The sequence below is a fragment of the Thermobia domestica genome, chromosome 2 (genome assembly GCF_964235325.1).
Source record: "Thermobia domestica chromosome 2, izTheDome1.hap1.1, whole genome shotgun sequence".
Classification (NCBI taxonomy): domain Eukaryota; kingdom Metazoa; phylum Arthropoda; class Insecta; order Zygentoma; family Lepismatidae; genus Thermobia; species Thermobia domestica.
The window spans coordinates 320011009-320023335 of NC_137455.1; the positions used below are offsets into that span (position 1 = coordinate 320011009).

The following is a 12327-nucleotide window of genomic DNA, read 5'->3' on the forward strand; positions in this document are numbered from 1 at the left end:
TAATTTTCCCGAATTCGATGCTTTTGCAAGGACATTTTCAGATTAAAAAAGGTTTTCAGATTATAGGGCTAAATGTTTCATTCTTCTCCTTGAAAATAATTAACAACGGTGATAACAGAACACAATTTTCAAAAATTAAAGGCTGTATGGTGTAGCTGTGAGTCATAGATCTATTTTAACTGCCACACTTTCTACTGTTTGTGTATGTGTAAACGTTATAGTGAGAGGTGCAGAGACCCACTTTAATCAAGCATCTCATTAAAATGAATACAAAAAAAGGGTTTCAAATTTGTTTGCAACCTCCTCGCAGTAATCTCTGCCAACTATAATTGTTCTTGGCTAACTACAGAGAATTTCAAACCAGAAGACATTTTGTAATTGTAATCACCACTATATTGGATCCGCCATTTTGAATTTTGTAATTTTGACGTCAGATTCTGAATCAGCTGTCCTAAAGCCACCATGGCAGTATGTTTTCTTCTAAATTAAATGATTGTTTTCTGTTTATGCTTGAAGACCACCCCTATTGTTCAAAGGGTGGTTTCTGCCCTTAAATCTTTACCATTGTCGAAACAAAAAAAAAAAATATGTGTCGATTATTTTTCGATGTTCTAGAAGTATGCAAAGTTTCATTCAAATCGGTGAGTGACAGTTCCGTAAGTCTCCTTGTGAGTAAGAAGACAACTGGATCACAATCGCTGCACTTTCATTGAAATGCGTATCTTAGTGGGGATAAATACTTTCTATAAACCTGTTCGTCCGTGCAAATAACGAGCATTTCAACTAGTTACATCTAAAACTATTCTTTATTCCCTGTTATTCCTAATAGTTAGTTCTTGGTTTTCCCTTGGACTCAGCTAATTTTCACTATTTTCTACTCACATTTTGAAGCCCGAAACATTCCAGTATATTTTCGTTGCTTTGGCATACATATACACACACATCTATCCATACAAATAAAAATGAAAGTGACTATGTCTATTACTTAATAACTGTTGACCGATCTCGATCAAATTTTCAACATAGGTGAGGTTCGGGCCTGGGATGTTTATTACCATTTCACTTTGACGGTCTAGCTTAAGGGAAGGAGAAGAGGATATATATATATATAAATGATCGAAAATGACCGATATTAGTGTCGAATCCTTAGTTTTCAGGGTCGCTGAGTTGAACAGTAACAATTTCGATACCATTTAAATAAAAATACAGCTCCGCAGATTGGGAGAGGGAGAGATATAAAAAATTATCGAAAATGGCCGATATATTACTTTTTTTCTTTTTTTATCTCAGCGAAGCGAGTAATGACACTAAATTCGTTGTACAGTATGGCGCTAAATTAGTTGTACAAAAGCAGAGGAGTGATTCCTGAGAGTAAAACAAACAAAAAAGTTCCAATAAACATAGGGCGAAAACCCCATCGTTTACGTGTTATAGGCTGCCGAAAACATGAAAAAATGAATTCTAAAGGTCCATAGCTCCACAACTATGGGACCTACCGTAGTCGGGTCAAGACTTAACTTAGGAACTAGTATGTGCCCTATCCAAAAATGCGTGTTTCAGAATCTCGAGGTGCTTCCACAACAATTTTTATAGAGGGAGTTTGACTACGGGCCTATGATATAAAGTACTCTCCAACTACCTCTATAAAAATTGTTGCGTGAGTACCTTAGGGTTCTAAAACATGTATTTTTGGATAGAGCACATACTAGTTCCTAAGTGAAGTCTTGACCCGACTACAGTACGCCCCATAGTTTTGGGGCTATGAACCTTTAAAATTCATTTTTTCATGTTTTCGGCAGCCTATAACACGTAAACTATAAAGTTTTCGCCCTATGTTTATTAGAACTCTTTGTTTGTTTTACTCTCAGGAATCACTCCTCTGCTTTTGTACAACGAATTTAGCGCCATACTATATATATATATATATATATATATATATATATATATATATATATATATAAAACCAAAAAACTATTCTTCTATTCTACTTTGCCCCTCCTTGTTGTGCATATATTTAGGTGCGTGGGTTTTCCAGTTTCCTCCTATTTCCCCCCAATAATTTCGCTTATTATCACCATAATCATCTTCCTTAGCCCTAGTGCAAAATCGTGGAACATTAAAGTAAAAAAAAAAAAAAAAAATCCATATTTGATCATTTTATTTCCAGTACATGTTTCAAAGTAATTTATTTATCTTCATACAATATAAGTTTTAATATCTGTTAGATCTGAGTTACTTAGTTAAGAGGAAGGAGATAAATGAAAACATTCGTGTGGACAGAAACATCAACCCTGTCTATAACACTTCCAAAGTGAGTTCTCTCTAATTCACACCTTACCACAAACTGCTTTTCTGTAAAAAGAAAACAAAAGATTTTGTTTTATAAAAATCACTCAGAAAACTTTCAATGTTAAACTTCCATAGAAACATACAAATAAAAAATTTTGATTTACGTGGATGCAAGTTTCATTTTGACGCCTGACATATACGTATATATAGCTACATAAGTTGATTTAGTATGTCTACATGAATTGGAGTATTTATGGAATGCGTTGTTCTAGATACACTGTATGTGTGTAAGTGGTTAGTGATAACACCTATCACGATATAATGAAATGTTGATACTAATACGTGTTACACATGCACCACACCAATAGAAAATTGATGTTTGCATGTTTCAAGTGCTGAAAATTGAAATGCAGATAGCACCAATAAATTTCAAAACGAAATAGATGATCAAACTCAGTACTACGTCATTTGTGACACGTTAATATCACTACAGCAGTGATGGTTCTTTGGAAGTACATATATGGTATAATTAATTATCTTTACAAGTTAATAATAGGAATCACTCATTGGATACGTACAAACCTAGCTGTATGGATATAAGGTGTGAGGGTAAATAATTAACGTTGTTAAAGTGCTATAGTTTGGTAGGAAACAGCGATTTGTCTTTTTCTGTTGATGTTACATTGCATGCTGCTCGCCACATGTCCTGTTTTGTCTTGTCATATGCGCCTCCTAAACTGTTTCACGGTCTAACACACACACGCACAATACGTACTGTGAAATCGAGATCATTTTTCTGCATTTTAAGGACGTACGTCATAGAAACTGAAAAGATGGCTTTTGAGCACGCAATTTGAAAATTATATGTGATTCTAAAAGTATTTCTATAATTGTGTTTTATAATTAATTTCATAATGTACCTAAACGGTGCTTGCAAATTACTAGTGTTATTGTTTTTGCCATACCATTAGAAATACTATTACTTATCACAACAATAAATAGAAAAGCGTGTTATTAGCACTTGCGAGAAGAAAAATATGTTCAAACATATTTAAACCATTCGATGGATCTCATGAAGCCGAACAAAATGATAAATATATATATACATATATATAACTGTAGAAGCTCTGCTTAATTCTCTAGAAAATCGAGGAAAACGAGTTCTTTTCTAAATCTAAAAATTGATGATAAAATAATACCATGCCATTTCCTAAGACGAAACTAATCGTGAAATATACTCTTGTTATGCCATCATTATGACACCAGCAAGACAACAGTAGGTAGTATTGTAAAATTCTACTACTCAGCGCCTACATCATGTAAAATTCTTCCTTTAGGGTAGAGCTAAAAATGGTACACGGACATTTTTAAATTTTCCCAATTACCATTTATTATATAAAAAAAATCTTGTATGTGCAGTAATGCACATAATGCAATCGACTGCGCTAATTTACTGCAGGAATTTAAAATACACACTCCTACAAATGTAACTCGTCTTGAAAATTTCGATTTCTTTTACTGCGACAGATTACACACGAACGCAAACAAGAAGTCACCAGTATGGAGATTGAGTACAACCTACAATAGGTTAACAAAATATGCAATAGATTTGGATACTAATATTAACAGCGTAAGTCAATTCAAGGCAGTTCTTTGTAATGTAATAAGAAATAATTGTAGATGAAATAACATTAATGATATTGCAACCACATTATAAATATAAGTGTATTATAATATGAATGTATGAATGTGTTATAGTTGCTTAATACATGTAACGGATACTGTAATTGGGTTATGTAACCTGTTGTGTCTAGAAATAAATAAATAGAAATAGAAATAAATAAATTACAGTTGAAATATTAAGTTCCTCTTAAATATTTAGTGTTTTGTTGGTGAGTTTGTAGGAGCCTAGAAACCGAACGTCCTTTGGTAACAAGGTCCAAGGCTCTTGTGACCCAGGATTTCGTGTAGGTTAGGCACCTCTCAGAGACCAAGCGTAGAGAGTAGTGAGGTTTTTGCGAGGATCAGGCGTTCAAACAAAGGAGCTCTCGGAGACCAGGAATCCGAGAAAGTGGTAAGGATATTGCGAGGACCAGGCGTCCAAGCGAGATAACTCTCAGATACCAGGCGTCCTAGCGAGATAACTCTTAGATATCAGGCGTCCTATCGAGATAACTCTCAGATACCAGGCGTTCTAGAGAGTAGAGGTGATGATCAATCGGTGAAGATTCATGCGTTCTGTAACAGAAACAGAAATGTTATAGAAAAGGACACATCTCAGGAAAGCCCGCGTCCTGACATAGAGTAAGGCATCAAGCATGTGTCTATATGCCTCTCCTCTATTCAGTTAGTAGCCTAAAGTATCTGTCGGTGGGAAGTGTAGTATCGCGGCTCTTATCTTGACGAAGACATTTACAGGTGAGTCTGTTAAAGATGTGCAAGATAGAAAGAAAGGATAGATTAATGGTTTCTGCGGTATTGTGGCTTCTTTTATCCTAAAATGTAAGCTGACTTCGTTGATCTTCGTTATTTGACGATTGTTGACGATGGTTGACGATGTCTTCGTGTTTTACAGCCAGTACATGCTGTTGAGAACACGTGTAGAACCTTGCAGTATATGGTTAGTAAGAGATAGTCTAGAATTATAAGTCACTATTAAATTTTAATTTATTTTTAACAAAAATATTGTCCAAAGGTAAGAAATATGTCAGTCGATAAATCACATCAAACTGAACAAAATTACATGTTTGAGGGCAAATTCACATGTGTGTGGTTTTGAATAAAGTCGAAGGAAAATAATTTCAGTGACTCTAGAATGAATGTCGATTGCTGTTAATAAATGACAATTTTTTAAAAACTTTCGCTGGAAGTAGTTATTTATTTATGTATTGCATATGCCATTTTTATTTATGCACAGTATAAGTAGCAATTATTTATTTATGTACTGTATAGGTAGTAATTATTTATCTGTGTACTGTAGCAATTATTCATTTATGTACTGGTAGCAATTATTTATCTATGTTGTATATGTAACAAAATACCCTGTTAACTAGCAGATTTATCTATGTTATCATCATCTCCTAACGGTAACACACATATTTTTCTGTTCTCATAATTCTTGTTAATAAATCAATATAATGAAAACCAATAAATAAACTAAAAAAATTACATTGTTAAAACTAAGCTAATGTTAATGTTAAAATATTTGGTTTACGGAAAATTATTATTATTATTATTATTATTTTTATGATCAGTTATGCCCTCTAAAGGTAAAGCTGCATTTGTATATAATACAAAATTCTTAGAGAATTTTGATTTATTAGAGTTGTAGAAGGCAAAAACAATGTTATATTTCTAAAGAAAACGAAATATAAACACTTATAGTTCAAATATTTACTTGTAATAATGAAAACAAAAGTCGGGCTTCATGTCTGAATCTTATTCCTTAAACTTAGAATTTGACAAGTTATGACGGCAGCCTCTATTAGTTATAAATCCTCAGTTTTTATTTTATAGACCTTTTCAGCCTGATTTGTGAAACGAGTTTATCAGGCTGATCATCTGCAGTACCGTGCCATGGGAAGGGGGTGAACGGGGCCACGGCCCCGGGCGCCGAAATAAAGGGGACAAAATTTCGGAGAAAAAGGAAAAATGAAAGAAAAATTACGTCGAATATATATATGGGGGCGCCGTTGTGTACTCTCGCCCGGGTGCTGATTTTTCACGGCACGGCACTGGTCACCTGTATAGATTTTGTGCGTGATTTTACGCATTTCAATAGCAACGGAAATTTCTCTCTCTCTCTCTCTCCTGGAGTAAATAGGTGAAAATAAAGGTATATTTTTCGGACATCATCTCAAAATGGAACGAAGAAAATAAAAGCGCAGAAGTACAAACTACATTGCAAACTACTGCAGTAAAGTGCAGAACTTATGACAGTATTGTCTGTTTGAAGTAAATTTATATTTTTATTTCCTGTAGTTTCAAAGGTGCCAGCATTAACGAAATTAAAAAATGTATAATAATACTACTATTTAAAATAAATTTCAAATATTATATGTGTTATGTGGAACATTAAGTAAACGTAATCGGTCATTTTTGAAAGAGGTACTTGTCGTAAGTTTATAAAAAAGTCTCACACTTTTGTAATGGCAGCAGAATTTACACTTTAATCTGTTAATATGTCGCGTCGAGTTTTTTAGAGCACATTATTTGATTTTGTTAATGCTGACATTTTTGAAATTAGAAAAGTAGAATATGAATTCGCTTAAACAAATAGTACGCGGCCATTAGTTCCATTAATACGTATATTTTTACATCTACGCTTTCAATGTTTTCCTTTTATTTTGAGAAAGTTATCTGAATGTGTGATTCTTTTACCTACTATTTTCTTCAGGTAAAAAAGTAAATCTTCGTCGTGTTTGGAAGGCACGAAATTACACATACACAACCATCTATACAGTTGATGATGATGACTGTGTAACATTATAAACTTTTTCCATAGGTCAGACTGGAAAGACTATGAAACAGAAGCTTTAAAAATTTAAACTGCTGTACATGGGTTACCACTGTAACTTATAAACGCCAAGTTGATGAAGTAGGTTTCAGGCATGGAGCCCAATAAACTTTGTCTGCACCTCGTATATATATTCTCGCAATATAGCATTGCTTTGGCTTTGTCATGTAAGACATTTAAGTGAAAAGTATCCATGTCCAAAAGAAACTATTTTGTTAATACAAGGAGGGGACCTGAAGTTTTAAACATTCGAACTACTGCGTTTAATATGAATAACTGGAAATATCGCCCTATAAATATTTATTTCTGTCTTTAAATATTCTGTACTATATATTCCTGTCGTAGTAATTCATTACTGGTTCAGCCAAAAACTAAGCAGTCGTTGTTGGAAGATTGTAGTCGTGTTGTGTGTTGTGCTCTGTTAACGAAACCAAACTTGGTTAAAAGTTGTAATTTTAATCACGTGACATAACAGCTCTTTTTGTGGGCCTAAGCCGCTGGCTAGTTTTGCCACGAAACGAACACATCTTTCGACACGAGACAAAGGACGAGACGAGTCAGCCTGAAGTTTTGTCTCGTCTCGTCTCGTGGCAACACTAGTCTTTTGTGCTGGAGTTATTTATTCGATTCCAGGTAAGAGTCTAGTTTAGCTGTATAGATTTATATATTATATAACCTACCCTTAATACTGAACAGGAAACAGACTTAACCGATAAATGTACGTTTCATTTGTTTCCGTTATAAAAGGGGATTTTTAAAATATAAATCCTATTAGCTGGAATATTATTTTAAACTATGAATTGAGAAACAGAATAAATAAATATAATACTTTATTATTTTGTCGTTTCTAAGAAACGCTTGGTTACGATATATTTTCCTGTATTGACAAGATAACACAATGACCACAGTACCATGACGATAGATATTCCTGTATTGACAAGATAATACAATGACCATAATACCATGACGATATATTTTCCTATATTTCCCAATACAATAAAGATAAAAAAACAAACTAAAAGTTGTGACAAAATAAATTGGAAAATAAAACTCTAGATTTCTCCCCCCTTCCCGCGTTATATCAAACAGGACCTAAGTAAATAAATACGTAAATAAAAAAGCTTTAAGAATATTTTTTTTTAAATAAATAAGAGGTATTTTATAATCTTCTTTTCTTAGCTTGTCAGAAAACGAAACATTATATATATATTATATAATTTTCGATAGAAATATTGTACAATAGATACTAACATTATATTTCACAGAACGACGGCCATGTATTGTGTTCTGTACAACTTAAGTCAAAGTAATTCTCTCAAACATAAGACGGGCTTTTCATCTTTTAACATCAGCAACAAACGAAAAGGAGGAAGCCAGACTACTTTAAACGACATACGATCTGTTCTCAGTTGAAAGGACTCTGATTATATTTCTAGTTTGTAGAAGTTCTTTTTTTTTCTTTCATTATTATTATTTTCCCCAATCTCTATAAACTTTGAAACGAGCTTCCCTTCTTCTTGTGTTGGGATTTTTTTTCTCCCTCCCTTCACTGATTCTGAGCTTTCATAACCACAGTGGTCAGCATGGTATATAATAGAGACTATACAAGCTGTTATTTCTAACTACTGGTCACAAGGTAACTATTACCCAGACAACATTGTGTAAACAGGATGCGTTGTGTAAGTTAATCCGATTTGGTTGAGGAACAACATTATTGAATTCAGTTTGTTACTTTCAGTGAATCAATACATCTATATAAGCCTATATGTATATATATATCTTTTAGCTTTATTCACATATCCTGTCGTTTATGTAACACTTCTTAGTAATTTGTAACTGTTAGTTTTCAAAGAATAATTACTATTTGAGGCATTGAGTTTAAGTTTTCGCGGTTTGTATGCTTATGTAACATTGATGTTATAAGGACAGACGTCATTTTCCAATCAGGTTTCTCTCGTGATCACTAACTTCAACGAGGCTCACGCTGGCTCAGACTTGCAGTCGCTCGAGCTCAGGCTCACTGTCCTCAATGAGATTCGCTCTAGCTCGATCTCAAGCCCATTTACCTCATTTAGCTCGTACTCTCTTAGGTTCGCTATCTTCAGTGAGGCTCAATCTAGCCCAATCTCGTGACCATTTACCTCATTTAACTCGCACTCGCTTAGATTCGCTATCTTCAGTGAGGCTCAACCTAGCTCAATCTCGTGACCATTTACCTCATTTAACTCGCACTCGCTTAGATTCGCTATCTTCAGTGAGGCTCAACCTAGCTCAATCTCGTGACCATTTACCTCATTTAACTCGCACTCGCTTAGATTCGCTATCTTCAGTGAGGCTCAACCTAGCTCAATCTCGTGACCATTTACCTCATTTAACTCGCACTCGCTTAGATTCGCTATCTTCAGTGAGGCTCAACCTAGCTCAATCTCGTGACCATTTACCTCATTTAACTCGCACTCGCTTAGATTCGCTATCTTCAGTGAGGCTCAACCTAGCTCAATCTCGTGACCATTTACCTCATTTAACTCGCACTCGCTTAGATTCGCTATCTTCAGTGAGGCTCAACCTAGCTCAATCTCGTGACCATTTACCTCATTTAACTCGCACTCGCTTAGATTCGCTATCTTCAGTGAGGCTCAACCTAGCTCAATCTCGTGACCATTTACCTCATTTAACTCGCACTCGCTTAGATTCGCTATCTTCAGTGAGGCTCAACCTAGCTCAATCTCGTGACCATTTACCTCATTTAGCTCGCACTCGCTCAGGCTCACTATCTTCATTGAGGCTCAACCTAGCTCGATCTCGTGACCATTTACCTCATTTAACTCGCACTCGCTTAGATTCGCTATCTTCAGTGAGGCTCAACCTAGCTCAATCTCGTGACCATTTACCTCATTTAACTCGCACTCGCTTAGATTCGCTATCTTCAGTGAGGCTCAACCTAGCTCAATCTCGTGACCATTTACCTCATTTAGCTCGCACTCGCTCAGGCTCACTATCTTCATTGAGGCTCAACCTAGCTCGATCTCGTGACCATTTACCTCATTTAACTCGCACTCGCTTAGATTCGCTATCTTCAGTGAGGCTCAACCTAGCTCAATCTCGTGACCATTTACCTCATTTAACTCGCACTCGCTTAGATTCGCTATCTTCAGTGAGGCTCAACCTAGCTCAATCTCGTGACCATTTACCTCATTTAGCTCGCACTCGCTCAGGCTCACTATCTTCAGTGAGGCTCAACCTAGCTCAATCTCGTGACCATTTACCTCATTTAACTCGCACTCGCTTAGATTCGCTATCTTCAGTGAGGCTCAACCTAGCTCAATCTCGTGACCATTTACCTCATTTAACTCGCACTCGCTTAGATTCGCTATCTTCAGTGAGGCTCAACCTAGCTCAATCTCGTGACCATTTACCTCATTTAACTCGCACTCGCTTAGATTCGCTATCTTCAGTGAGGCTCAACCTAGCTCAATCTCGTGACCATTTACCTCATTTAACTCGCACTCGCTTAGATTCGCTATCTTCAGTGAGGCTCAACCTAGCTCAATCTCGTGACCATTTACCTCATTTAACTCGCACTCGCTTAGATTCGCTATCTTCAGTGAGGCTCAACCTAGCTCAATCTCGTGACCATTTACCTCATTTAGCTCGCACTCGCTCAGGCTCACTATCTTCATTGAGGCTCAACCTAGCTCGATCTCGTGACCATTTACCTCATTTAACTCGCACTCGCTTAGATTCGCTATCTTCAGTGAGGCTCAACCTAGCTCAATCTCGTGACCATTTACCTCATTTAACTCGCACTCGCTTAGATTCGCTATCTTCAGTGAGGCTCAACCTAGCTCAATCTCGTGACCATTTACCTCATTTAGCTCGCACTCGCTCAGGCTCACTATCTTCATTGAGGCTCAACCTAGCTCGATCTCGTGCCTATGTATCTCATTTAGCTCGCACTCGTTCGATATCGGGTTCGTTGTCTTCAATGAGGCTTGAGCTAGTTCGATCGCGCTTCTATTTACTTTATTGGGCTTCTCCTTAAGGGATTAGGCTCACCAATTTCATTGGGACTCGGACTCGCTCGAACTCAGAATTTGGCTCATTATCCACGTGTTCGAGCTCAATTATTGTGCTCAAGGCCGATTGATTCCGAGCCCCGGGCTCGTGAGTTACAATATCTCTGTATATAAAGGACTGGGACCTACTGAACGTGGGTTGTTAACCACTACCACGGTTTGATTTGGTTCAGTTGGCGGGTGCACAGACAAACTATCATACAAGATCAATTCTCAAAGTGTAGTTCGTTCTTCATCACACCATAGAGCCTCCAAAAGAGCAGGATTTAGCCCTGCTGATTGAAGGTATTGACATGAAATTAAAACTCTTAGTTCTACGTCTACCACACTTCTACTCTTTAGGCTAAAGGAAATGGATAATGAATTAAGGTGAATGATTATGAAAGAATTAGTGGAATGAGAATGTTGGAGGAAACGGGAGAACTGCGTAAAAATCCATGGACATGAAGTTGTACACCACAAATTTTGTGTGACCGGAGAGCGAACCAGGGACTCCTCGCGCCAGAGATGAGCGCTCTACAACTGAAGCTACTGGTTTCAGTATTGAATGTATACAATTTGGATGGCCACTGTAGTTTCGTAATGTGAAAAAAGACTCAAAAATTTTGTGGCTCCTGATCAAAAAAAAAAAAAAAAATTGTTGGGCAACAAAAGTTTCTGATAAGCCTTATATCTGGAGATCTACATAGAGTGTAGCCAAACCCAAACCATCACTTAACTCACAAGGAACGGACATGAACGTGTCATCCGAACATCCAAATCAAATTTAGTCCATTCGATAAACGTAACAAAGATATGTTCATGCACATAAAATTAGGTTTCATGGACATGGACGGAGTAAGTCCCTGGGCCCCATTAACCCTGTTAGTATAAAGAAAACCTTAGACTCGCAGTGAAATAGCTATTGCATCAACACTGTTCATTGGAAAGTCATGGCTTATAGTTCATTCTCTTCAGCATGAAACAATCTTTCCAGAAGTACTATGTATTGGGCCTATAACGTACCTGAACAGGGAAAATGGGAAGAATGTTGGGAAAATTCCCTCCAGAAATCCCTCCCATCAACTTTGATCCCCTCTGGAGTGGCCGCGGATAAAATCACACAATCCAAATGTATCACACAATACAAATGTATATTATAGGGGATAAGAAATGTGTGAACCAAGTTTTGTATTGATAGATGGAATATATAAGAGGGAAAATCTTGTATACCAATACACGCTTTCCCCTCATACTTATTATGTATATCAATGCAAAACTTGGTACACTCATTTCTTATCCCCTATAATATTTTTCGAGATACATTTGGATTTGTGTGCTTTTATCCGGGACCACTCCAGAGGGGACCAAAGTTGATGGGAGGCATTTCTGGAGGGAATTTTCCCAACATTCTTCCCATTTTCCCTGTTCAGGTACATTATGGGCCCAATACATAGTACTTCTGGA

The 12327-nt window shown here is 36.4% G+C and overlaps 1 protein-coding gene across 1 annotated transcript in view; it reads right to left on the minus strand.

Annotated features, from left to right (window-relative positions):
- LOC145679851 (homeobox protein rough-like) overlaps positions 1-12327 on the minus strand; it is a 122972-nt gene that overhangs the window by 58645 nt on the left and 52000 nt on the right. The window lies entirely within an intron of this gene.